The sequence below is a fragment of the Perognathus longimembris genome, chromosome 7 (assembly GCF_023159225.1).
Source record: "Perognathus longimembris pacificus isolate PPM17 chromosome 7, ASM2315922v1, whole genome shotgun sequence".
Lineage (NCBI taxonomy): Eukaryota > Metazoa > Chordata > Mammalia > Rodentia > Heteromyidae > Perognathus > Perognathus longimembris.
Genome location: NC_063167.1, coordinates 80,107,574 through 80,133,900, shown reverse-complemented (window position 1 = coordinate 80,133,900; position 26,327 = coordinate 80,107,574). Strand labels below are relative to the sequence as shown.

The following is a 26,327-nucleotide window of genomic DNA, read 5'->3' as shown; positions in this document are numbered from 1 at the left end:
ATAGAGTGTACTAGAAATATCATATAGGTCAATGGCAGTTTATTTAGTGTATACTTTATTGGTTTTCCATCTACTTGTACTAATGATTGAAAGAGGAGTATAGAGGCTTCCACTAATTATTGTGTATTTCAACTTGATCTTTTCTTGTTTTCTTTTCTTTGTGTATTCTGAAGCTCTTTTATGGGAATAACATATTTAAGATTTTTATCTCCTTTTAGTGAAAATTTCTTTTATCACTGTGAACCGTCTCTTGTTAACTCTGGTGAAAGTTCCTGTTCTGAAATCTACTTTGGCTGACATTGACATTGCCACTCTAACTTCTGTGATTTGCTTATCTATATCTTTGTATGTAACTATGGTATTTCTGTTCTATGTGTCCCATAGTTTCTTTGTTCATATTTCATCTATTTCTATCATTGGGATTGTTTTTTGTTGTTGTTGGTAACGGTGGTCAAGGGACTTGAACTCAGGGCCTGGGTGCTATCCTTGAGTTTTTTCAGTCAGTGCCAGCACTCTACTTCTGGACTAACTTTGAGTCAAGATTCTCAGATGTCAGCCTCCTTATTAGATAGGACTATGGGTACGAGATACTGGCACCTAGCCCTTTTTAGTATTTTTATAGTTCAATTTTATCTCTATTATTGCCTTATATGCCCTACTTCCCTTTTGTTTTGGTGGTTCCTTTATACAACATATATTTTCACTTATTACTACCTATTCTCAGAGGATACTTAGAGCTGTCCATGTATAAGACAAAGGTTTGAAATTTTCTTCTCATTTCTCTCCTTTGTTCTGTCTTCATTTATTTTACTTATACTTAAATTGGACCAGCCCAAACCTTCTGTGGCTATTTTTATCTAAACATATAGCCATTGTTCTGTATCTTTTTAAAACAAAAGACAAGAAATATGTTATAATATGGACAATTTCTAGACCTCCTCATTCTTTTGTATAGATTCCATTTTTATCTTGTATTATTTCCCTTTTTTTCTTATTTATTGTCAAAGTGATATAGAGAGAGGTTATTTATCCTTAAACTTTTTGTCTCTTAAAGACTTTTTTTTTTTGGCCAGTCGTGGGCCTTGGACTCAGGGCCTGAGCACTGTCCCTGGCTTCTTCCCGCTCAAGGCTAGCACTCTGCCACTTGAGCCACAGCGCCGCTTCTGGCCGTTTTCTGTATATGTGGTGCTGGGGAATCGAACCTAGGGCCTCGTGTATCCGAGGCAGGCACTCTTGCCACTAGGCTATATCCCCAGCCCTCTTAAAGACTTTTTTAAACTGTAGCTCAACTACTAATATATTCCACAAGAGATGGGTTTGTATTTTTCTTTCATTTTCAAAGATATTTTCATGGAAAGATATATATCAGGGTATACAATTTTAAGTTGACTTTTTCTTTTGTCATCTTAAAGATGTCACTTCACGATCATCTGGCATTCAAAACTCTGCTAACACACGCAGGCTTTCTTTCATCTTTGTTCTCCTACCCAGATTTATGTCTTCACAATTGGTTTTCAATCATTGTCCTATGATGAATCTCGACGTGGATTATTTTGTAATTCATTAAACTTCCCTATATGTATTTCAAAAGTAGTATAGGATCTCCCAGTATATCTATGGCTATCCTTAAAGGATCTATGAATGTGTTATATAACATACAAAAGAAGGACTTCAGGTGGAAGGTGTAATTTATTTTGCTAATAACACCTAAGGGTTGGTTCCATATTTTAGCTATGACAAATTGTGCTGCGATGAATATTGTTGTGCTGGTGGCTTTATTGTGTTCTTGTTTGAGGTCTTACCGCTTGATAGAGTGGTTGAACTAGTTTACATTTCCACCAACAATGAAGTAGGTTTCCCTTTTGGCCATATTCCCTCCAACATTAATTATTGTTAGTTTTCTTGATAAAGGACATTCTTACTGGGGTGAGGTGGAATCTCAATGTTGTTCTGATTTGCATTTCTTTTATGGCCAGTGATGTAGAGCACTTTTTCATATGTCTCTTGGCCATTCTCATTTCCTCATCAGAGAGGTCTCTTTTTAAGTCTTCAGCCCACTTGTTGAGGGGGCTGTTGATTCTTTGTGATTTTCTTTTGGAGGAATTTAATTTTTTTTAGTTTTGTATATATTTTACATATGAGGCCTTTGTTGTATGGCCGGTAAAGATCTTTTCCCAATCTGTGGACTTTCTGCATATCTTGTGACCTATGCCCTTTGCCCTGAAGAAGCTCAGCAGTTTGATGCAGTCCCATTTGTCCATCCTTTCTTTGATTTGTAGCATTTCTGGGTCTTTATTAAGGAAGTTTCGTCCTGTGCCAAGGAGCTCAAGTGTTTCTCCTACTCCTTCTTTTAGTGTTTTCAGGGTATCTGTTTTTGTTTCAAGCTCTTTATGATTTTGGTGCAGGGTGATATATAAGGATCTAGTTTTAGTTTGTTGCAGGTGTTGAACCAGTTTTGCCAGCTCCATTTGTTAGAGGCTTTCTTCCATCCTATTTTTTAATGCCTTTATCAAAGATTAAGTAGGCAAAGATTAAGTGTGGGTTCATTTCTGGGTCTTCAATTCTGTTCCATTGGTCGTCAGGCCTGTTCCTATGCCAATACCAAGCTGCTTTTTATTACAATAGCTTTATAATACAGCTTGAAGTTGGGTATTTTAATTCCTCCAGCACTGTTCTTTATGTTTAGGATGCCCATCAGTAGACAAATGGATCAGGAAAATGTGGTACATATACACAATGGAATTTATGCCTCTGTCAGAAAGAATGACATTGCCTCTTTCATAAGGAAATGGCCGGACTTGGAAAAAATTATACTAAGTGAAGTGAGCCAGACCCAAAGAAACATGGACTCTATGGTCTCCCTCATAGGGAATAATTAGCACAGGTTTAGGCTAGTCACAGCAGAGGATCACAAGAGCATAATAGCTATGCCCTTATGAATGCTTTAGATGATGCTAAGTGAAATGAACTCCATGTTATGAACATGACTGTTATATCACTGTTGTAATTACTTTCAACATGTCATGTGAAACCATAGCTTCTATCGTTGATGATCCTCTTGTATCCCCTTCCTGTGGTTGTACCTGCACTTGCACTGTATCTTATCTGTGTACACTGGAAACTGTATATACTGGTATTAGAACTAGGGAAGTGAAAGGGAATATCAAAATCGAGAGATAAAGGATAAAGAGACAAACAACTCCAAAATCAATACTTGCAAAACAATTTGGTGTAAACCAACTGAACAACTCATGGGGGAGGAGGGAGGGGGAAGGGGGAAGGGGGGAATGAGGGAGGAGGTAACAAACAGTACTAGAAATGTACCCAAGGCCTAACATATGAAACTGTAACCTCTCTGTACATCACTTTGACAATAAAAAAAGACCTAAGGGTGAGCAGATTATTCTAGATTATCCAAGTGAATACTTCAGAATACTTGTGAGAGAGGGGAAAAAAGAGGGTCGGTGGAAGAGTAAGGCCAGGGAGCAGAGACTCAAACCATCATGGTGATGTGGCAAACTATACAACCTGGAAAAGACAAGAAGATGGGTTCCATTCCAGCCTTCAGAACAAAGTTTATGCCTTAATATTAGGCAAGGGAGACATGTACAATATTTTTACCATAATATCCCCACTTTGGGTTATCGCACAGCACTCTTTGTGTTCATTTATTATAGCAAGAACAAGAATATTATCAAGATGGGTGGATAGAGTTTTCTCAATTTGCAAAAAATATGGGAGCATCATATTTTTCAATCTTTTCAATATTTTTTCTCTTGGAATCATAAGTCATAACATTTGATATGGTAATATATGTCTCCTGTGTTGTTTTCATTTTGTTTGCAATGTTGGATTTCTTAGTGTTTGTGTTCACTGATCTTTTTTGTCTTTAGTATCTGGCAACTACCTAGGATATTTTTCATTTCCATGTTGTAGTCTCCACTTCAACACGTTTAATTTTAATCTATCTGAAATACTTAATTCTAATTTTAATCTATCTGAAATATTTAACTTTATTCTATCTGAAATAGTCTAACTATTGTCATATCTCATCAATATACTTAGTTATTAGTCATATATTTTTGAGTGGTTTCATCATTGATAATTGCTGGGCCTGCTTCTATTGGTCATTTCTTTTCTTATTTATGGGCCATATTTTCTAATATGTTGAGAAATTGGCAATTATTAGATTACAAATATTACAATATTATTAAGTTTTTTGTTTTTTGAAATTGCTGCATTATATTGCCGTTCCTTTCTTCTTTCTTTTCTTCCCTCCCTTTCTTCTTCCCTCCCTCCCTTCCTTCCTTTTTTCTTTCCTCCTTCCTTTCTTCCTCTCTCTCTCCCTCTCCCAACCTCTCTCCTCCTCTCTCTTTCTCTCTTTTCATTTGGCAGTACTGAGGTTTCAACTCAGGAACTGGTACTTGTTTAACAAGTGTTCTAACCAATAACCCATACCTGCAGCCTTGAATTTCTTTAAATAATATCAGATTTCTTCTTGCAGTTGAAAATTTTAAGGTCAGAGTAGTATGCGATTCCTCGGCATATTACTGAGGCAATACTTTTTGAAAAGGGTTTGCACATGTCCATGTTTGTGTATTTATGTGTTTTCTTTTAATTTCACCCTGGGCATTGGGCACAGGAGCTACTCCCAATCCAGTACACACTGGGAGTTGTTTTCCCCTCCTCTTTTCTGGAAGACTTTTGCCAGCCTGAGTGTCTCTTCCCTCACAGGACAGACAACCAGCTGTCAGCCACAGACTTGAGAGAATGCCCACACTCTCTATGTAGACTCTTACTCAATGAACTCAGCCCCACAAAGCTCAGGCCCATTAAGCTCTTCAGATCAAATTTCTGCATCTCCAAGGGCCCTTCTGTCTTAGTTTCAACTCCTTTCTCTTCAGAAAGGAGTTGCTCCCACTTACTGGCAGCAATCTGATGTTGTGGGGGGCTTAGTTTATTTGCAGTCCTTCTGTCAGGACTCTCATGGTCTGATCGGTCTTCCATTGTTTGAAAACTGTCTTTTTTGTTGGAATTTGTAACATTTTCTAATTCTTTGAGGTAAGGTGATAAATCTTGATTCAGACTAGAAGCTGGTTGCTACACAAGACTTCACGCTTTATACTTAATAATTATAAAGTAAATGCCCTCTAGAAATCTCATCATTGCGTGTGGTATACTATGATGTCCCTTGATTCTTTCCGATATAAAATTTTGTGTCTTCTCTTATTTGTTTCTTTATGAGGTTTGGAGTGATCTGGTAATTGCAATTATTTATAAAACATAAAAATTTAAATGATATTGTATATATAAACTTCTTTGTTAAATGGCAACTTCTTTGTACAACTACTTAAAGATAATAAAAAACAATGAAAGTAAATAAATTAACTTGTGGTTTATATATATTGTTTATACTATATATTTCTTCTATTGTTATTTATCGTTCTTCCTTATTGTTTTCTTTCTGTTGGATTTCCTGTGCTTTTGTCAAGTTCTTATACTTCATGCTTCATTCTCTAGCCTTGTTTTATGCTTTCTTCTTTCTTCCTTTATCAATTTACAATGCACATACTTATTGAGATATAACCTTCGGTAAATTTTTCATAGTTTGATATTTATATTTTGGGGATCATCCAATTTAATCAATTTTAATTTATTCATTTTCTTTATCTGTTTATAAAGGACATTTTTTTCATTATCCTCCTATTCTTAATTTCTAGCTTAGTTTCATAACATGCTCATGTATTCTATTTTTAATTTTGATAGGACTGCAGTTTCCTTTGTCCAATATTTTGTTAGTTTCTATAAATATCCTTTGTGTATTTGCAGAGAAAACTACAAGACTACAAAAAAATGTATTCCTAGTTACTCAGGAGGCTGAGATTTGAAGATTGTGGTTCAAAGCCAACTTGGGCAGTAAAGCTCATGAGAAATACACAGAAAAAACATTTTCATGAAAAAAAAAGTAGTTAAGTCACATCTTATATTTCATAGGGAAGCTTTTCTGGTTTTTGTTTTTGTTTTTTGACAGTCCTGGGCCTTGGACTCAGGGCCTGAGCACTGTCCTTGGCTTCTTTTTGCTCAAGGCTAGCACTCTGCCACTTGAGCCACAGCACCACTTCTGGCCATATTCTGCATACATGGTGCTGGGGAATTGAACCCCAGGCTTCATGTATAAAAGGCAAGCACTTTTTGCCACTAGGCCATATTCACAGCCCCTTAGGGAAGCTTTTCATACTAACATCATCATCAATTTAATATGATTAAAAAACAGTGAGAAATAGTTTGGAGCATATAATGTTATACCATAATAGGAAGTCAATACTATAATTTAGTAAAGGAAGAAATAGTAAACTATTAATAATATTGATAAATAAGACAGTGATGCAAACCTTATTTTTGTTTGTTATTAAAAGTAACAGGTGTTATTTTAAATTTTTTTGTTCACATCTATGATTCCCATTATTTGGAAGGATGAAATTGGAAGGCCTAAGGTTTATAGGTAGCTTTGGCACTCATGGGAGACTCCTATATCAATCAATATCTGAATTCTATAGCTCATGCCTATCTTCCTAACTACAAGGGAGACTGAGTCCATGAGACTCTATGTAAGCAGAAAGAAGCTGGGTGTGGTGGCATGTGTCATTATAGCTACTGGAGAAGCCTAAATTATCAGGATAGAATTTCAGAATACACAGGCAAGAATGAAGACATTACATTTAAAATAATCAGCACAAAGGAATAAACAAACAACAAACAAATAAATATGAGTTGGGGGCATCTGGAAGTTGACTCAACTGTCTCCACTTTCACTTTTTCTTCATCTCCCCCACTATGTACTTTATAACCCATTCTTCCCATGTCATGTCCAATGGGTTTTCATCTTCATTGAGCTCCTACACTTCATATGAAACTTTGCAGAGAAATGTTTACTGCTTTAGACTGAATTCTCTCAGCCCATTCACAGTCAAATGCTTGTCTCTTCTTATCACTCTACTCTTCCTCTGTCTTTCCTATGTTCAGCCACATTGATTATGTTTTATTTCTTTGGAAATGTCAAGCTCCCTGCTCTCTGTGTTGTTTACAATTTTTTCATGTCATCCTTCCCCAACTCTCCAGACTTTTACAACACACACACACACACACACACACACACACACACCCCTTTGATTTCATGAAAATGTCTGTTTTATTTTTTTCCCCAATCGTTTATTTGCAGGGAGGTACACTCCTGTCCCACAGGCAACCTGGAGCTCCTGTGTCCTGAATGCTCCTGAAGATTTCTTACTAAGTTTTCCAATGTCCATTACAGCAAGCACTTCACTGATGCCTTACCCTCCCGTCCCTTCCTCTTCTCATTGAGCTCAAGAAATGACAGATGCTATGTCTTCCTGTTTGTTCTTGTAAATCAGCAAACAGTGCAAGATGTGGAACCAAACAGGCAGTCAATAAATACTTTATGAATGTGTGAACAGTTTATACACAGACTAAACCCCAGGTCAGGGACTACCTTGCTTTTCCACTTACTTGCTGTGTAACATTAAGCATGTTATTTAATCTAAGCTTGGCTTCCTCATCTGTAAGTCATCATAATACCCAGCTCTAAAAATTACTATGAGGAGGGGCTGGGAATATGGCCAAGTGGTAAAGTGCTCGCCTCATATACATGAAGCCCTGGGATCGATTCCTTAGCACCACATATATAGAGAAAGCTGTACGTGGCACTGTGCCTCAAGTAGTAGAGTGCTAGCCTTGAGCAAAAAGAAGCAGGGACTGTTCTCAGGCCCTGAGTTCAAGCTCCAGGACTGACAAAAAACAAAACAAAACAAAATTACCGGGAGGATTATACAAAAGAAATACTACATCTAGAAACAATTTATTTTTGCTCTACGTGTGCATTAAATAATTGCAAGATTTTTTTTCCTTCCCTTTCTTTAAATCACTGATGCTGATCCAGACATGCATTTGATCAGAACAAGGATGCTCTAAACTTCAAAGAGAACAGGAAAGGAGATGGCAAGTCATCTGGACCAGAGTGTTTCAAGGGACCACGGATCATCTATGTTCTTGAAGTCAAAGGACAAGGTTCCCCTTAGCTTTAAAGTCCTCAGCCCCCTTTCACATTATTCACATACAGCCACTCAAACAAGCACAACTGTGGCACAGTTCATAAGTCCAAAATATTTCATTTGTGGCTGGAAGAAATGAGACACATCATCCCATCAAATGTGCATTTGGTAGGAATTCCACTCTGCCATCTGTGGGTTTTCATACACACACTTGCTTGTAACTGAATTTCTCACATAAAGTCTACCTCTCAAGGACATTATGTGAATATATGACATAATGGTAGGATACTTGCAGCGAAGATAAAATAATGAGCAAGATCGGTATTTTTTAACCTATCTAGGAGATTTATCTGTGATAGATGTAATAGTGATCATAATTTAATCATAATTATGCTAGCATGCCATATTATTATGACAGTTAAGGTTATCATTTGATATCATGCCCTTTAATTCAATAAAAGTTATTAACATATCAGAAATCTTTTACTTGTCTGGGTGCATACTCAGAATTTTCTTTACTCCTGATGGCATAAAAATCATGTTCAGGTAAAAAAATATATATAGCCTCATGGCTGGAGTGACAAAGTAGGTATCAAATTTAAATTCCAAGAAGAGGTCTTGGATAATTAATTTACATTTTCACTCATGCATTGTGCCTCTATGTGTCTCTCTTTCTCCCTCTCTTTCTTGTTTTCCTCTATCTATAATTGTCATTTTCCCCTTGTCTGAAACATTTACTACCTCTCCTAGGGTGCTAATTTGTCTATCTTCTTAACCAGCTGTTTCATCTTCCAGCAGAATTCACTCTTGACATCAGCCAACTAAATCCCCCTCCATGTCAGGGCTGGAGCTGAAGTAAAAACACAAGACATTGGTCTGGATAGAAAGAGAAAAAGTAGCTATTGTGATACTGTTGGCAGCTAGCCAAGTCTTCACATTTTTTTATGTGATTTCCCTGTGCTAAATCCCATGGCAACCCATCCTGCTCAGCTTCCTCTTCATTAGAGTACTGAGTGCTGGGTTTCCAGACAGCACGCTGGATCCAGCTCTCCCCTGTTAGAGAATACACCAACCAATTCATCTTTGATTGGGAAATATGGGTAGCCTGGACTAGGCCTTCTCAAGTTTGAATGTATCTGCTATTTGCTTGGTAATTTGGGGACAAAGTAGATGCTAATGTGGTAGGTATGGAATGGAAAGACCACACTGTGTGTTTTGGTCATGTGATCCTCAATTGAACTGGGGGCCACTTGCTCCTGGAAGAACATGAGAAAGATTATTGATTATTTTCCAAATTTCAGCCCCACAGTGTCCTTATCTCCCTCATCTCACTTTCCTTTCCACTTCTTCAAGATCCCCACACTTTTACTCTCTTGCTAACATTTAACATGAAGAGCATAATTCATCCCAGAATGAAAAAGACTTACATAGCATATGAAAATTCTATCTAAGCAGTCTTTCTTTGATTGGATAATTTGATTCTTAGAAAGAACAGCATGATAAAATATCAGCTACATAATTATACAGAGCTTGATATGAATTTTGTTTGCTGATCTTAATAGCCAGGCAATTTTAGGACAAGTTATTCAACTTCATGTCAGTCTTTTCATCCATAAAATGGATGTAATTTATCTACTTCATAGGTCTTTGGTGAAGCTTAATAAGAGAGCAAAAAGTAGTCCCTAACATTTAGGTCATTGATACATATTGGCAAAGTATGATTATGTACACTTGTTTCAGTAACATTTTCTCAACATTATATACATTACTTTTAAGTTGGAATTTAGTGCGCTAAATATGTCAAAGGTTGAGAGGATGCCTTTTTATTTTAAAAAAAGGCAAAATCAAGGAGGTATTCACTATTATATGCCTGGCAAACAGAGTCTATTTTTAAATTTTGAATTTCATTTGAGATAAATTATTGTGTATTATAAAGTGGCTGTGTGGCAGATTTTTTTAATCAGCTTTCACCGCCTTTGAAATACTTTCGTTAATTGGAAACAAAATAAGTGGCTTAAATTTTCTGTGGATGCAGCATCTCTTAATATTTTCTAAATGGTGCTTGAAAACAAATATGTATGTATCAAAAGTACTTGATACACAGCTAAATATGAAAAGAATAAAAAAAATCCTTGGGCCTCAATTACTAGTGCATCAGTCTATTGGTGCCTTTATAAAATGTTTGCTAGTCATTTGTTGCTAATCATTTTTAGGGACTGGATGACAACAAGGTATTTTTAAACAGTTCTTTTGTACCTGATAGGAATTTTGGATTCTGTGACCTGCTTTGTTTAAATGTGACTCTGTAGAATGGTATGTTCTTTGTGCACACAGACCTTCACCTGAGGTTTAATGCTTGCCAGTAGCAGAGGAAGCCAACTCACAGCTCATAATGCATTGTCTCGCATCTCTGCCTTTGACAACAACCCAACAGAAAGACGAAGGCAAGCACTTGAAGTGTTAACGCTGCAAAAGTCACCAAGCTTTATCCAAGCAGAGCAGGCTAGGCAGAGAAAGCTAATCTCCCTTCCTATGAAAAGTCAAGCTATGATCTGGAGATTTAGTTATATGTCCCAGCCCTAGTAGTTGGATTCAAATTTACATGGAACAAATGTTTTCCTTTCTGTGTATGTCACTATAGTCTTTAAAATGAAAATACTCTCTGAATTTCCTGGAGCATCTTAGATTCAAGGTAGGGTGGAAGATAGACTACCAGCATGTGACTCAAGCTAACTAGGGAACTAGGGATGTGGCTGATTCCCAGTGGAAAATGTTAAGAAAGTTAGGAGAACATCAATTTTCAGTGATATTTTCCTTTTCCAATTCCCAAGTGGAAAAAAATAGAGTTGAAGGGGACCAAGACTCACAGTAGAGAGCAGACCCTCCAGTCCACTATTCAATCTTGTTTCCTCCGAGTAACAACATTTCTTGTTTTCTCCCCAATTTTCTTTTAATAGTTCTCTCTCTCTTCTGTCTCTCTCTCTATATATATAAAGTTTATATATGTATGCATATTATATGATTTTTAAAACCCTGCCTGTTTCACAATGAGTGTGACTTACTATCCTTTTTTTCCTTCTCAAGCTAATTGCTTACAAGTAGAAAATGAATTTTTAAGTGTAAATGTTTTTTATATCTTGGTCAGTTTTATCCACATTGAGATACTAAAAACTATGATTATCAGGAGATTAAGGGAAAATCATACTTAGATCAGATAAATAAAATATTTAGATCACAAATCAAAATCAAGTTGTGTTTTATGGTTTTAGGTCAAAACCAATCACATTTATGTGCTTATATGTACACATGTATAGGTATAAATGTACAAACACTCAAAGGTATATGATATAGATGATGGAAAGAAATAATGTATAGCTACAGATAGATATGGATATATAGATTGATGTGTCAAAATAGGTATTCACATAACCATCATTTGATTTCACTTACACATGAATACTTACAATACCTATATATTTATAATTACATTTGTTGATAGTATTTTATTATTATATGTTGATTTACTTCACCAACTCAATCCATTCTACACACTCTTCTCTATAAGGTTTCTAAAGACTCCAGAATGCATCAAGTCAAAATAAAATTAAGTATATCTTCCTTGGAATTGTTATCTACCTATACATTTATTTCTGTTCCTCCTTGAATACACACACACACACACACACACACACACACACAAATCCTACTAAATATATTTCTAGATTTATGTTCCAAATTTCCAAGGGTTGCATATGAACTAATTACCGAATCACTGAAAATGGCAAATAATGGCTCTTAATATTTAATATGTACTGTTGCAACTTCTATCATTTCCAATGACTAGAATTCAAAACAAATGATGCAAATGCATTTCAGGGAGAAAGAAAAGGAAGAGTGTGAGAGAGAGGCTTTTCATGGAAAAAATAAATATGTATTCAACTATTTTCATAATTTCTCCATAACACCAAAGCAAATCTAAAGATTCATAAACAAAGTAAGTGAGCTTTGTTAAGCCACAGTGCACACAGGGGTAGGAAACAAACTGTGTGCAAGCACAACGCAATCCATACTTATTTTATTACATGAGGACCTAAGTGTTATTTATCTAAGATTAGTGATACACCATGATTACTCTCTTCCTAGGAAATCACTACATGAAAGAGTTCAATATCACAACAGGGACATGGTTGTTTTTGATAGGCATAATTTAGGTAAAGTAATTGCCTCCAGTGACCTCCCTGCTTTTGTGCATTTCATAGTGCATGTTTAACACAACATACTGTCTACAAGTAAATTTCTCTTCATTATTTCCCTTTATAAACCACAATATATGCCTGTGATGTGTACCAGCCATGCGAATTCTAAAAAGTTCAAAATTACAAACCATTTACATTCTTAGCAGCAAAAGTAACTGCTTATTATTTTATTTGTGTCCCATATATTTTTGCTAATGCTAAGCTGGAAGAAGAAATAGTAACCCAGTAGGCAGCTTTAATTTCAAGAAATGCAGGCAGCAATTTCAGGTAGTTAGTCTCTTTTACAGACTAGTGTCTTCTGATATATGAAAAATACTAGAGAAGCTGTTCCACCATTAATGGAAGAACCTTATACATTTTCATTGACATCAAGTTGCCATTGACATCACAAAATTGACAAGGTAATGGTTTTCACACGTACTTCCATTGACACCATAACATCAGAAGTGTCAGACACAATGGAAGTGTCTCTTATAATAATCTATTGGTATTTAAAAAATAGGAAGAAAAGCAAATTCAGAGGGCCATGATAATGTAATATTATGTACCTTCACTTTGCTATGTGTCCATAAATTCATCCGGTTTCTAAAGAAGTCCAAGAGCATTCATTACCTTTCCCACCTCTCACACACATAAAACTTGGGCATGGAATAAAGGTGAGATAATTGAAGAAGATGAGTGCCAAAGGCTATTATGATGTAAAACTAAACTGAATGTGAAGCGAAGGTTTATAAAGTACAATGTTCATTGTTCCAAAGTGGGAACAGACTGTGGTAATGAGAAAATAGTGAAGAAACTCACACCAGTTTGATATTTTGGGTTAATTGCTTTATTATTAATACAGGGAGGTTGCACATTAGTTCTGTATAATTAGACAGAAATTATGCAGTGTTTGGTAATTGTAGCAAAATTCTGTAATTTGCTGTAACTCTTTGCTGAACCAATCTAAAAAAAATTAAAGAATTATACACTCTGTAAAAGAGACACATAGTTGGCATCAGAAGCTAATACATGACAGATTTTCCTTATTTCTGGGAGGTGAGCTAAGCCAATACATTTCTATTAAATAGTATTAATAAGATACATAAGATAATTAAGTAAGTACTTCAGTGGGTAGAGAATTAACTTGTTTTTTTCTTATTTATGACTGCTATATTTCTAGATAATCTTGTTCTGGATCTCCTCTTTGAGATTCTACAAGAGGAGCTGAGTCTGACTCTTTTATATAATTCTCACTGAAATTTATTTATTTATACAAGAACATTTAGTGCCTGTGAATCTCACTGCATTCTATGTTTCCCACACCCACCAGACACTGGAGACGGGCAGATAGGTATCAAGAGCAACCCATTTCTTCTCCTTCAGACATCACCTTTCCACAAGGAAGACCAAAATGGGACAAGAATGTCCTAATTTCTATTAAGTAATAGGACTATTGAAAACTTTCTTGTAGAAATTAAAGGCTAAGAGCCTTAAAACATGGCAGACCTAAAGTAGCCTTGGAGACAGGTGCTGCTTCTCAGAGCAAATGATAACTCAGGAGATTCATTGACACAAGGAAAGAAATGGAGTACACATTCAGAATAAAGGGAACAATTTATAGAAAGTCTCAAGGCACAAAGTGTAGTTGCAGACAATAAGGCTAGCACACAGTGCTCCTTAAAATACATGTTTATTTTTATTCTGCATCTTGAGTGAAATATATCCAAGTGAAGAAAGCCAGGAAGAAAGTGCTCTCCACCATGCCGTAAATGAGGGGATGTCACCAGCCTAGCATGTCTTCTTGTTATCTCTGAGATGCCTCCATCATGCTATCTGAGATGCCTCCATTATGCTGTCTGTCTGAGATGCCTCCATCATGTGGTCAGCCAGCCAGTTTTGACATAGGTTTTATTTTTCCCTTTCTTCCTCAATTTATCTCACAGTACTTTTTACAAGACCATTAAATGGGTTGGGTTTTTTTTTTCCAAAACTGAATGTAACCTCTACTAATTAAATTATTCATATCTTAAAGCTATGTGTTTGGCTGGTAAGGTAAGGTGGCATCGGCCTGTAATCCCAGCTACTCAAAGGTAGAGGGCCCTGAGTTGAAAGCTAATCTGGGTAAAGGTATTGAGATTCTATCTCAGCAGCAACAGAAACAACAACAAAAATACAAACAATGCAGCAGGTAATAGAATATTTGACTCTGGCCCTGAATTCAACCCCCAGAATAGTTAGAGATATCAAGCAATTCTTTATTTTTATTTTTTTTCCTCAAATTTTTATTATCAAACTGATGTACAGAGAGGTTACAGTATCATACGTTGGGCATTGGATACATTTCTTGTACTGTTTGTTGCCTTGTCCCTCATGCCCCCCTCCCTCCCCCCTTTCCCTCCCCCCCCCCCCGCCAGGTGTTCAGTTCACTTACACCAAACAGTTAGCAAGTATTGCTTTTGTAGTTATTTCTCTTTTTTTACCCTGTGTCTCTCAAATTTGGTATTCCCTTTGAATTTCCTACTTCCAATACCAGTAAACACGGTTTCCAATATACTCAGATAAGATTACAGAGATAGTGTAGGTACAACCATAGGAAGGTGATACAAGAACATCATCAATAATAGAAACTACACATACACATAGGACGTTTAAAGTAGTTACAACTGTGATATATCAATTGTTTCCATAACATGGAGTTCATTTCACTTAGCATCATCTTATGTGTTCCTAAGTGTATAGCTATTGGGCCTTGTGATGCTCTGCTATGGCTTGCCTAAACGTGTACTAATTATTCCCAATAAGGGAGGCCATAGAGTCCATGTTTCTTTGGGTCTGGCTCACTTCACTTAGTATAACTTTTTCCAAGTCCTTCCATTTCCTTACAAATGGGACAATGTCATTCTTTCTGATAGAGGCATAAAATTCCATTGTGTATATGTACCACATTTTCCTGATCCATTCATCTATGGAGGGGCATCTGGGTTGGTTCCAGATTCTCGCTATGACAAATTGTGCTGCGATGAACATTGTTGTGCTGGTGGCATTATTGTGATTTTGTTTGTGGGCTTTTGGATAGATACCCAACAGTGGGGCTGCTGGGTCATAGGGGAGTTCTATATTGAGCCTTCTGAGGAATCTCCATACTGCTTGCCAGAGTGGCTGAACCAGTTTACATTCCCACCAACAATGAAGTAGGGTTCCCTTTTAGCCACATCTCCTCCAACAATTGTTATTATTAGTTTTCTTGATATATGAACAAGCAATTCTTTAAAAAAGATATATTATGAGGCCAATAGGGATCACAATCATAAATCACACAGATGCCTTTTTGTCATTTGTCAAGGAAGTAAAATAAAATACAAGTATTAATATAGAACTCTGAAAAGCTTTAAAGATGTTTCTAAAATGTAAATTAATATCTAGCAGGATGCAAAGATGGAAGCTTATATTAACTCTGCGCATCCATTCCTTCCCAGGCATCATGTTCATATTTAAATCTATAAAGAAACATAACAGAAAATGATAGGGCCTCTCAATTTCGATGCTAGATTTACTTCACTTCACTAAGGTTGCTGACAGTGCCGATGGAAATCACTAGGGTTCTGGTGTCCCATCACTCAACTTCCCCCTCTGGCCTCTGTGCTGACTTGAACATGTCCACATGCGCCCATCTCAGGGTTCTAGGCTTTACCTCAAAAACCACCTTTCTCTCTTCTCTCCCTTCTAACCCAAAGTCTATCAAAAAATAAAATATTCTTAGCCATCCTGCCTAAAATGTAGCCTCAGACACCATATGTTCTGTATCTTCTGAATTTCAGACATATTCATAGATATTTTTTTCCTGGATAGGAGGATATATATTTGATATAAATATTTGTATTTCATTTCTATCTTGTGTACTGCTTGTATACTCTTAGAGACCCAGAAACTCATGCTAGAATGAGGAGGCCACTAACATGATTTATACATATGCAGACTGCAGGGACTGAGCAATTGATTTGGCAGTGTGGTCACTTGTTGGAGTTAATAATCTTTCTCTTCATAGATAAGCAAGGAAAATGTATATAAATTGGGTTGAATCTACATAAAAAATCCTAGAAAAAAATCAGAATTTGCTCATTAGCGAGAATAAATCCCATTTTATTTTATTGTCAAACTGATATACAGAGCGGTTACAGTTAAATACTATAGGCATTGGATACATTTCTTGTACTCTTTGTTACCTCCTCCCTCATTCCCCTTGCCCCCTCCCCATTTCCTTTTCCCCCTATGAGTTGTTCAGTAGATTTACACTAAAAAGTTTTGCAAGTATTGCTTTTGTAATCATTTGTCTTTTTTACCCTGTGTCTCTCGATTTTGGTATTCCCTTACAGTTTCCTAGTTCTAATACCTGTATAAACGGTTTCCAATGTACTCAGATAAGATACAGAGATAGTGAAGGTACGGCCAAAGGAAGGGCATACAAGAGGATCATCAATAATAGAAGCTACAGTTTCACATTGCATGTTGAAAGTAATTACAACAGTGATATAACAGTCATTTCCATAACATGGAGTTCATTTCACTTAGCATCATCTTATGTGTTCATAAGGGTATAGCTACTGGGCTCTTGTGATCTTCTGCTTTGACTAGCCTAAACCTGTGCTAAGTATTCCCTATGAGGGAGACCTTTGAGTCCATATTTCTTTGGGTCTGGCTCACTTCACTTAGAATAATTTTTTCCAATTCTGTCCATTTCCTTATGAATGGGGCAATGCCATTTGTTCTGATAGAGGCATAAAGTTCCATTGTGTATATGTACCACATTTTCCTGATCCATTTGTCTACTGAGGGGCATCTGGGTTGGTTCCAGATCCTAGCTATGACAAGTTGTGCCGCGATGAACATTGTTGTGCTGGTGACTTTAGTGTGATTTTGTTTGTGGTGTTTTGGGTAGATGCCTAAAAGTGGGGCTGCTGGGTCATAGGGGAATTCCATGTTTAGCCTTCTGAGGAATCTCCATACCGCTTGCCAGAGTGACTGAACCAGTTTACATTCCCACCAACAATGAAGTAGGGTTCCCTTTTGGCCACATCCCCTCCAACATTAATTATTGTTAGTTTTCTTGATAAAGGACATTCTTACTGGGGTGAGGTGGAATCTCAATGTTGTTTTGATTTACATTTCTTTTACGGCCTGTGATGTAGAGCACTTTTTCATATGTCTCTTGGCCATTCTCATTTCCTCATCAGAGAAGTCTCTTTTTAAGTCTTTAGCCCACTTTTTGATGGGGCTATTGGTTCTTCGCGGTTTTGTTTTGGAGGAACATAATCTGTTCAGTTCTGCATATATTTTAGATATGAGGCCTTTGTCCGTTGTATGGCCGGTAAAGATCTTTTCCCAATCTGTGGACTTTCTGTTTATCTCGCGAGCTATGTCCTTTGCCCTGCAGAAGCTCAGCAGTTTGATGCAGTCCCATTTGTCCAACCTTTCTTTGATTTGTAGCCTTTCTGGGTCTTTGTTTAGGAAGTTCCGTCCTCTGCCAAGGAGCCCAAGTGTTTCTCCTACTCCTTCCTTTAGTGTTTTCAGGATCCATTTGGAATTGATTTTGGTGCAGGGTGATATAGAAGGATCTAGTTTTAGTTTGTTGCATGTGTTGAACCAGTTTTGCCAGCACCATTTGTTAAAGAGGCTATCTTTCTGCCATCCTATTTTTTTTTTTAGGTCCTTTATCAAAGATTAAGTAGGCATATTTCTGTGGGTTCATTTCTGGGTCTTCAATTCTGTTCCATTGGTCATCAGGCCTGTTCCGGTGCCATTACCAAGCTGTTTTTATTACTATAGCTTTATAATACAGCTTGAAGTTGGGTATTGTAATTCCTCCAGCACTGTTCTTTCTGTTTAGGTTTGTTTTTGCTATTCTGCGTCTTTTATTGTTCCATATAAATTTCTGGATTGCTTCCTCTATTTCCTTAATAAATTGTGTTGGGTTATTAATAGGTATTGCATTGAATTTTTAGACAGCCTATGGCAATATTGCCATTTTGATTATATTAATCCTCCCAATCCAGGAACATGGAAGGTTTCTTCATTTCCTTAGTTCTGCCTTAATTTCATTTTTCATGTTTTTAAAGTTCTCATCATAGAGGTCTTTCACTTCTTTTGTTAAGGTTATTCCATGTTATTTTATGTTTTTTGAGGCAATTGCAAAAGCAGTTGCTTTCCTGATTTCAGCCTCAGCATTTGGGTCATTAGCATATAGAAAGGCCATTGGTTTTTGAGGGCTTATTTTATATCCTGCAACTTTGCCAAAGTTTTGGATCAGCTCTGGTAGCTTGGGAGGAGAGTCAGTGGGGTTCTTTAGGTATAGGATCATGTCATCTGTGAAGAGAGAAATGTTAACTTCATCTTTTCCTATTTGGGTCCCCTTTATATTTTCTTCTTGCCTAATTGCTCTGGCTAGGAATTCTAGTACTATGTTGAAGAGAAGGGGAGAGAGTCGACATCCCTGTCTTGTTCCTGATTTTAAAGTGAATGGCTTTAGTTTTTCACCATTTAGAATAATACTTGCTGTTGGTTTGTCATAGACTGCCTTTATTATATTCAGGAGTATTCCCTGGAACCTTTGTTTTTCCAGGGCTTTTAGCATAAATGGGTGCTGGATTTTATGGAATGCCTTTTCCGCAACCAGAGATATAACCATGTGGTTCTATACCTTGCTCCAGTTGATGTGGTGGATTACATTAATTGACTTGGGTATATTGAACCAACTTTGCATCCCTGGGATGAATCCAGTTTCATCATGGTGTATGATTTTTTTGATGACCTGTTGAAGTTGACTGGCAGAATTTTGTTGAGAATTTTTGCATCTATGTTCATCAGGGAAATCGGTCTATAGTTCTCTTTCTGTGATGAGTCCTTGCCTGGTTTTGGGATGAGGGTTATACTGGCTTCATAGGATGTGTCTGGTAGTGAATTTTCTCTTTCAATTTCATAGAAGAGTTTGAGAAATATTGGCGTGAGTTCTATTTTGTAGGCCTTGTAGAATTCTGCTCTGAATCCGTCTGGACCTGGGCTTTTCTTGGGTGGGAGATCACTTATTGCCATTTCTATTTCAATACTGGGCATGGGTCTATTCAGAAGGTTTAAATCTTCATGGTTGAGTTTGGGGATATCAATTTTTTCTAGGAAATCATACATTTCTTCCAAGTTCTCAAATTTGTTGGCATAAAGGTTTGCAAAATAGTCCTTTATTGTGTTCTGAATTTTGGTTATTTCTGTGGTGATGTTACCTGTTTCATCTCTGATCTTGTTTATCTGGGTTTGCTGCTTTAGTTTTTTGGTCAGGTTTGCTAGGGGTCTGTCTATCTTGTTAATTTTTTCAACGAACCAACTCTGTTTTGTTGATTCTTTCGATGGTTTTTTTTTTCTCTAATTGATTTAATTATGATTTTATTTTAATTATTTGCTTCTGTCAATCGACTTGGGGTTTGGCTTGTTGTTCTCTTTCAAGGACATTATGGTGCTTCCTTAAGTTGTTGAGTTGCTGTTTCTCCAGTTTGTTGGTGTAGGCGTTCAGAGACATAAATTTTCCTCTGAGTACTGCCTTTGCTGTGTCCCAAAGGAGCTGGTACTTTGTGTACTCATCTTGGTTGAATTCCATAAACATTTGAATTTCCATTCTAATTTCTTCAATGACCCACTGATGGCTCAGCAGTGTATTGTTTAGTCTCCACGTATTGTAGGATTTTCTGTGGTGGCTGTTTGAGTTGAGCTCTAATTTTATTCCATTGTGGTCTGAGAGAATGCAGGGAATGGTTTTGGTACTTCTGAATTTGTACAGATTTTCTTTGTGGCCTAAGATGTGATCTATTTTGAAGAATGTTCCATGTGCTGCTGAAAATAATGTGTATTCAGTTGTTGCTGGATGGCCTATTCTGTAGATATTGGTTAAATCTAGTTTGTCTATGCAGTTGTTTAGTTCTGTGGGTTTTTTTATTCAGTTTTTGGCATGTTGATCTGTCCAAAGGTGATAGTGGAGTGTTAAAGTCCCCAACTATCAATGTTTTTGGGTCTATGAGTGTTTTTAGAGTCAGTAGTGTTTGTTTGATGACGTTGGGTGCTCCTGTATTTGGTGTGTAGATATTTAGGATGGTTATATCTTCCTGAAGGAGAGATCCCTTTATTAGAATGTATAACCTTCTTTGTCTCTTCTTGCCATTTTTAATTTGAAGTCAATTTTATCTGATACTAGGATTGCAACGCCAGACTGATTATGAGGGCCATTTGCTTGATAGATTGATTTGATTCCAGCCTTTCACTTTTAGAAGTTGTTTACTTTTGCTGGATAGATGTGTCTCTTGGAGGCAGCAGAAAGATGGATCTTGATTTTTGATCCAACTTATGAGCCTATGTCATTTGATTGGAGAATTAAGTTCATTAATGTTGAAAATTAGGATTGAGAGATGATCGTTTGTTCCTTTCATTATATCTATCTTGTTAAAAGCTGTGTCTTCCCATTTCTTGATCTAATATTCTGGTTTTCTATTTAGGGTTCATTTCTCTGTCTGTATTGGGACCTTCATTATTTTCCCTGTATAGTACATATTTGAGGGTTCTCTTTAAAGCTGGTTTGGTGGAGATACATTGAATCAGTTTTTCCTTACTGTGGAAGACTTTTATTTGACCTTTGGCTGTGAATGAGAGTTTAGCTGGATACAGTATTCTTGGTTGGGAGTTATTTGTATTTAGTGTTTTGTATACCTCATTCCTGGCTCTCCTTGCTTTCATGATCTCTGCTGAGAAGTCTGGAGTAATTCTGATTGCTTTTCCTTTATATGTGATTGTTTTCTTCTCCCTAAGTATTCTTTCCTTGGACTCTATTGATCCTATTTTGATCACAATGTGCTGGTGGGATGTCCTATTCTGGTCTGGTCGGCTTGGGTTTCTAAATGCTTCTTGTATCTGTGTAGGCCTATCCTTCTGCATATTTGGGAAGTTCTCGGCTAATAGTCTGTTAAATAGGTTGCCTATTCCATTAACTTCTTTTTCCAGGTTTTCCTCAATACCTATTATCCTTAAATTGGGCTTCCTGATTGTGTCTTGGAGCTCCTGGAGTGATCTGTTCTGTTGATTGGATTGGTTTTTATATTGATTTTTTATCTTTCTCCATAGATTCTAGGGAATCTTCATCTCCTGAGATTCGATCCTCTGCTACAGTTAGTCGGGACTGTAGGCTAGCTACTTGATTTTTAATCTCTTTTCCTTCTGACTGGACTTTCCTGATGATTTCCGTGTCCTTGCTATACTTATCTCTTACATCCTGCATGGACTTCTTTACTTCATTAACTTCATTAATTTGGCTTTGAGTGCTGTCTCTCAAAACTTTTAGCTGGGTAACTATCTTTTCGTTTGACTCTTGAAGATCAATTATGTTTCTATTTGTGGAGGCCATGAGATTCTCCATTAATTTTTGCTTTGCCTCTTCACGCTCTAGAATAGTTGACTGAAGAGATTCAAATTTTTCATTTATCATTTTTATCAGTAGACTTTGTAGAGCATTTTGAGGGTTCTCTTCTATGTCTTTGATTGACTGACCTGCTTCCTGCTTGTTTTGAATGGGAGATGAGACTCCATTGTTTGCCATCTTTCTTGTGTTTCTTCTGCCCATTTGGATTGGGAATGCTAATCTATAAGCACTTGTGAGCACCATTTAAGACCCAATGCAGACCTTACCAAGCACTGTTGTGTAAATCTTAGAAGTTCAGAATTATATACAGATACCTTGTATACCTGTGTATGAAATTAGATTTGGTGTTCCTAAAGAATAAAATTTTGATATAACAACCAATCCTGAGCCCTGTATTCAGTAGTTACTTATTTACTGTTACAACCGTATGAGCAATTTTTGTTCTTATATTAAATTCTTTTTGGACTGGCTGGCTTTGTCTTTGAACCACTTTGATTCACTCTGATTGAGCAGGGATACCCTCTATCCAATAACTAGGGGTCAATGAAATCTGGAGGTCCTGGAAGTAAGTCAGGAGGGTAAGTTAGAGGTAGTAAGGAGAATAGAATATGGGTGGGGGGCGGTGATGATTTGGTTTAGTTTCAGTGACGTGGAAATGTGGAGAAGAGTAGAATCAGTAGAAAGAGCAAGGTTAAAATGATAGACAATGGAGTGTTAGCAGAAAAGAGTGGAGGTGTTATTCATAGGAAAGTAAATTTTTAAAGAAAGAGAATGTGAAAAGAGAGATAAAGAAAAAATAGTGGAAGACAAATGCACAAAACAGAAAAGTTATTAAAAAAAGAAAAAAAACAGAAAAATGAACAACCACAAAAAACTTGATAAAACAAACATGTAAAAATGTAAAACAAAAAACCATTGACCTTTCAGAAATGAAAAAAAAAAAACGCTTAAAAATGTTTTGAAAAGAAAATGGAGTCCTCCTTCTTTGGGTGGGCTTTCTACAGTCTCTGGTTTCCATTCAATGGTCTGTGGTCTATTTTGCTGCTTCACTGTTTTGACTTTTTGTCAGTTTGCAGGAAGTGGGTCTACTCTGACCCTCCTCCTCTGTTGGTATAATCCTGGGGCTCTGTGGTTCACACAGCTTGCAGGTAGGCCTTGGGCGTCCACTGTAGATGGGGGCTTGAACAGTCTTGGGAACTGTGGCTCCTCTTGTCTGCTGTGGGGCCACTGCCTTTAACGCCTGGCTTTGAATAGGCTGTGGACTCAGCAGGGTGGGGCAGCTATGGCCTGGTTTTCCTGGCGAGAGTCACTTGCCTGGGGGAGTTTCCTTCCTCCTGGGCAGATCGGCCTCCTGGGCGGAGCTGGCTATGGAATTCAGCTCTGTTTCATGCTGGGAATTGGGCTTCTTCTGTGACGGGACCATTTATTTGTCTTGGGAACTCTTTGTTCTCCTGTCTGGTTGTTCCATGCCACCAGTAGCTGCTCGCCGCTTTAGGTTTCAATTTAGAGATTCCAGCTGGCAGGGCGGGGCACCTCTGGCTGAGTTCACAGGAGTGTGTGAGCTGCAGCCCAGGATGAGCCTCCTCCCTGGGCAGGGGGCATTCTCCTGGGTGGAGCTGGCTCTCACTGGTCAGTCCCTCTTGCCCTTTCCAAAGATGGCTCCTTTGTCCTCGCTTTCCCCAGGCCCACTTTAGTTCCAGTCTGGTCTGACCCTATGCCGGTGTCAAAGATGGCTCTTTGCTCTGGCAGTGGGGGTAGGGCTACATTGAAGGAGCTGCTCTGTGGGCACGAGTGAGAATGTCTTTTGTGAGGTACTCACACTTTCTCTGTGATTTCTGCCTGTCTGTGCTCAGCCTGCGATCCGCGTGTGTCTGCTGCCGTCTGGAGGATTTCTCCCTGGTCGCCGCTGTGTTCTTTAGGTGTGCGGAGTGTGGGGCGCTGTGCTGGCGCCAGCACTGGTATGGCGGTGGGTCGTCGCCCGGAGCTCAAATCTGTGTTTTCAGGCCAGGAAAATCGATTTTTCCTTTCTGGCCAGAACTCCTGTACTGTTATAACTTAGTTGAGCTGTCTTTCTAGGAGTAAAAGTTTCCCTGGAGTGGGAAAACTGTGATGTCAGAGGGAGCTCAGCTAGGGCTCTGCTGCTCCTCCACCGTCTTCCCGGAAGTCCTCTAAATCCCATTTTATAATAAGAATTTTTAATAGTTCCAAATCAGTCCATACCTATTTCATGAAAAAACAGACAAACATAAAGAAAATGTTCAAATGTGTGACATCAGTCAATATATAGTATACATAAACAGGCTTTTAAAACTCATTTAAAAATTACTATTTATTTATTTATTGTCAAAGTGACGTACAGATGGGTTACAGTTTCATATGTAAGGCAGTGAGTACATTTCTTATCAAACTTGTTATTTCCTCCTTCACTTTTCTCCCATTTTCTCTCCTCCTTAATGCCCTACCCTACAAGTTGTACCGTTGGTGTACAGCATATAGTTTTGTAAGTATTGCTGTTGCATTGGTTCACCTTTTACCCTTTGTCTCTGCATTTTGATGTTCCCCTTCCTTTCCCTAGTTCTTATAAATGTTCATACAATAACCAAGGTACCAAAACCAGATACAGTGACATCAGGGGTAAAACCATGGGGAAGAAAGAAAAAAGAAAATGGTATAATTTCACATGGTACATTGAAAATAACAACAACAATGATAATCCACTAATTTCTATAAGTTGGAGCTCATTTCACTTAGCATCATTCTCTGTGTCCATATGTACTAGCTATTGAGCTATTGTGATCTTCTGCTAGGACTATCCTAGACATGTACTAACTATGATGAGAGAAACCAAAGAGTGTATGTTTCTTTGCATGTGTCTCACTTTACTCAATATGATTTTTTCAGGTCTTTCCATTTTCTAATGAATGGGGCAAAGCTATTCTCTCTGATGGAAGTATAGAATTCCATTGTGTATATGTACCACATTTTCTTGATCCATTCATCTACTAACGGGCATCTATCTGGGTTGTCTTCATATTTTAGCAATGGTAAATTGTGCTGTGATGAACATAGCTGTGCTGGTAGCTTTAGTATGGTTTTGCTAGTAATCCTTTGGGTAAATGCCCAAAAGTAAGGTTTCTGGGTCATAGGGGAGCTTTATGTTAAAACTGTTTTGTATAACTACTTAAAGATAATTTTAAAAAGGAAAAAAAGAAATATAGAAAAATAAATAAAATGAATAAACCCATAAATTAATTTTAAAAAGAGAATAAACCCAATTAAAATCTCAAAACCAATAGTAATAATCATTTCTGTTTCAATACTTTTCCAAGCTTGAAGTAGAATCACAATGTCTTGCTGTTCTATAACCCCTTCCATCAGTGTCCCACAATTATCAGATGTCTAGACCTCTCGCAGATGGAAACTCATCGACTTCACAAGCACACACCTGGAAGCCATGGGATACATGCAAAGGAATCTAACAAGGACCAGCTCAATCCCATCACCTTCTGCTGTTGGCTTCCCTTGACCCCTCTTACTCACACTGACTCGCTTCCTCTTCTTCAGAATGCACTTCCTGACTTACACCTGGATCTGAATCAGCTTCCTAGAAACCCTATACTGACCCCTGATTTTTCTTTTAACAGTGCTTATAGATGCTATTTTTAAAAATCACAGCCAATTCTTCCATATCTAATGTGAATTCAATACGATCATAGACTGTTTACTCCCAATCCTCAGTACTCTCAAAACTCAGTATCTAGACACTCTCTTGAGATGTAGATTTAGTTATTCATTCATTCATTTTATTAGCTTCTTTTTTTTACTAGTTTTAATTATGACATCTTCATATATGCATATCATTTACTTTGGTTGTATTCATCCCACTATTCTTATTTTTAATAAATTTAAGAATAGGCCATTACCCCTCATCTCTAAAATATATGCAGAACTAAAAAAAATACCTTCTTCCAAAACAAAACCGCAAAGAACCGATAGCACCCCCTCATCAAGTGGGCTAAAGACTTACAAAGAGACTTCTCTGATGAGGAAATGAGAATGGCCAAGAGACATATGAAAAAATGCTCTACATCACTGGCCATAAAAGAAATGCAAATCAAAACAACATTGAGATTCCATCTCACCCCAGTAAGAATGTCATATATCAAGAAAACTAACAATAACAATTGTTGGAGGGGATGTGGCCAAAAGGGAACCCGACTTCATTGTTGGTGGGAATGTAAACTGATTCAGCCACTCTGGCAAGCAGTATGGAGATTCCTCAGCAGGCTAAATATAGAACTCCCCTATTACCCAGCAGCCCCACTTTGGGGTATCTATCCAAAAGACCACAAACAAAATCACAGTAATGCCACCAGCACAACCATGTTCATCGCAGCACAATTTGTCATAGCGAGAATCTGGAACCAACCCAGATGCCCCTCAGTAGACAAATGGATCAGGAAAATGTGGTACATATACACAATGGAATTTTATGCCTCTATCAGAAAGAATGACATTGTCCCATTTGTAAGGAAACGGAAGGACTTGGAAAAAATTATACTAAGTGAAGTG

At 37.4% G+C, this 26,327-nt stretch overlaps 1 long non-coding RNA gene across 1 annotated transcript; it reads left to right on the top strand.

Moving 5' to 3' along the window:
- Positions 1–14,238: 14,238 nt before the first annotated feature.
- LOC125355582 lies at positions 14,239–24,461 on the top strand. Its single transcript, XR_007211689.1, has 3 exons — positions 14,239–14,249; positions 21,008–21,015; positions 24,261–24,461. It is a non-coding gene; the product is annotated as an uncharacterized LOC125355582 (long non-coding RNA).
- The last annotated feature ends 1,866 nt before the right edge of the window (positions 24,462–26,327 follow it).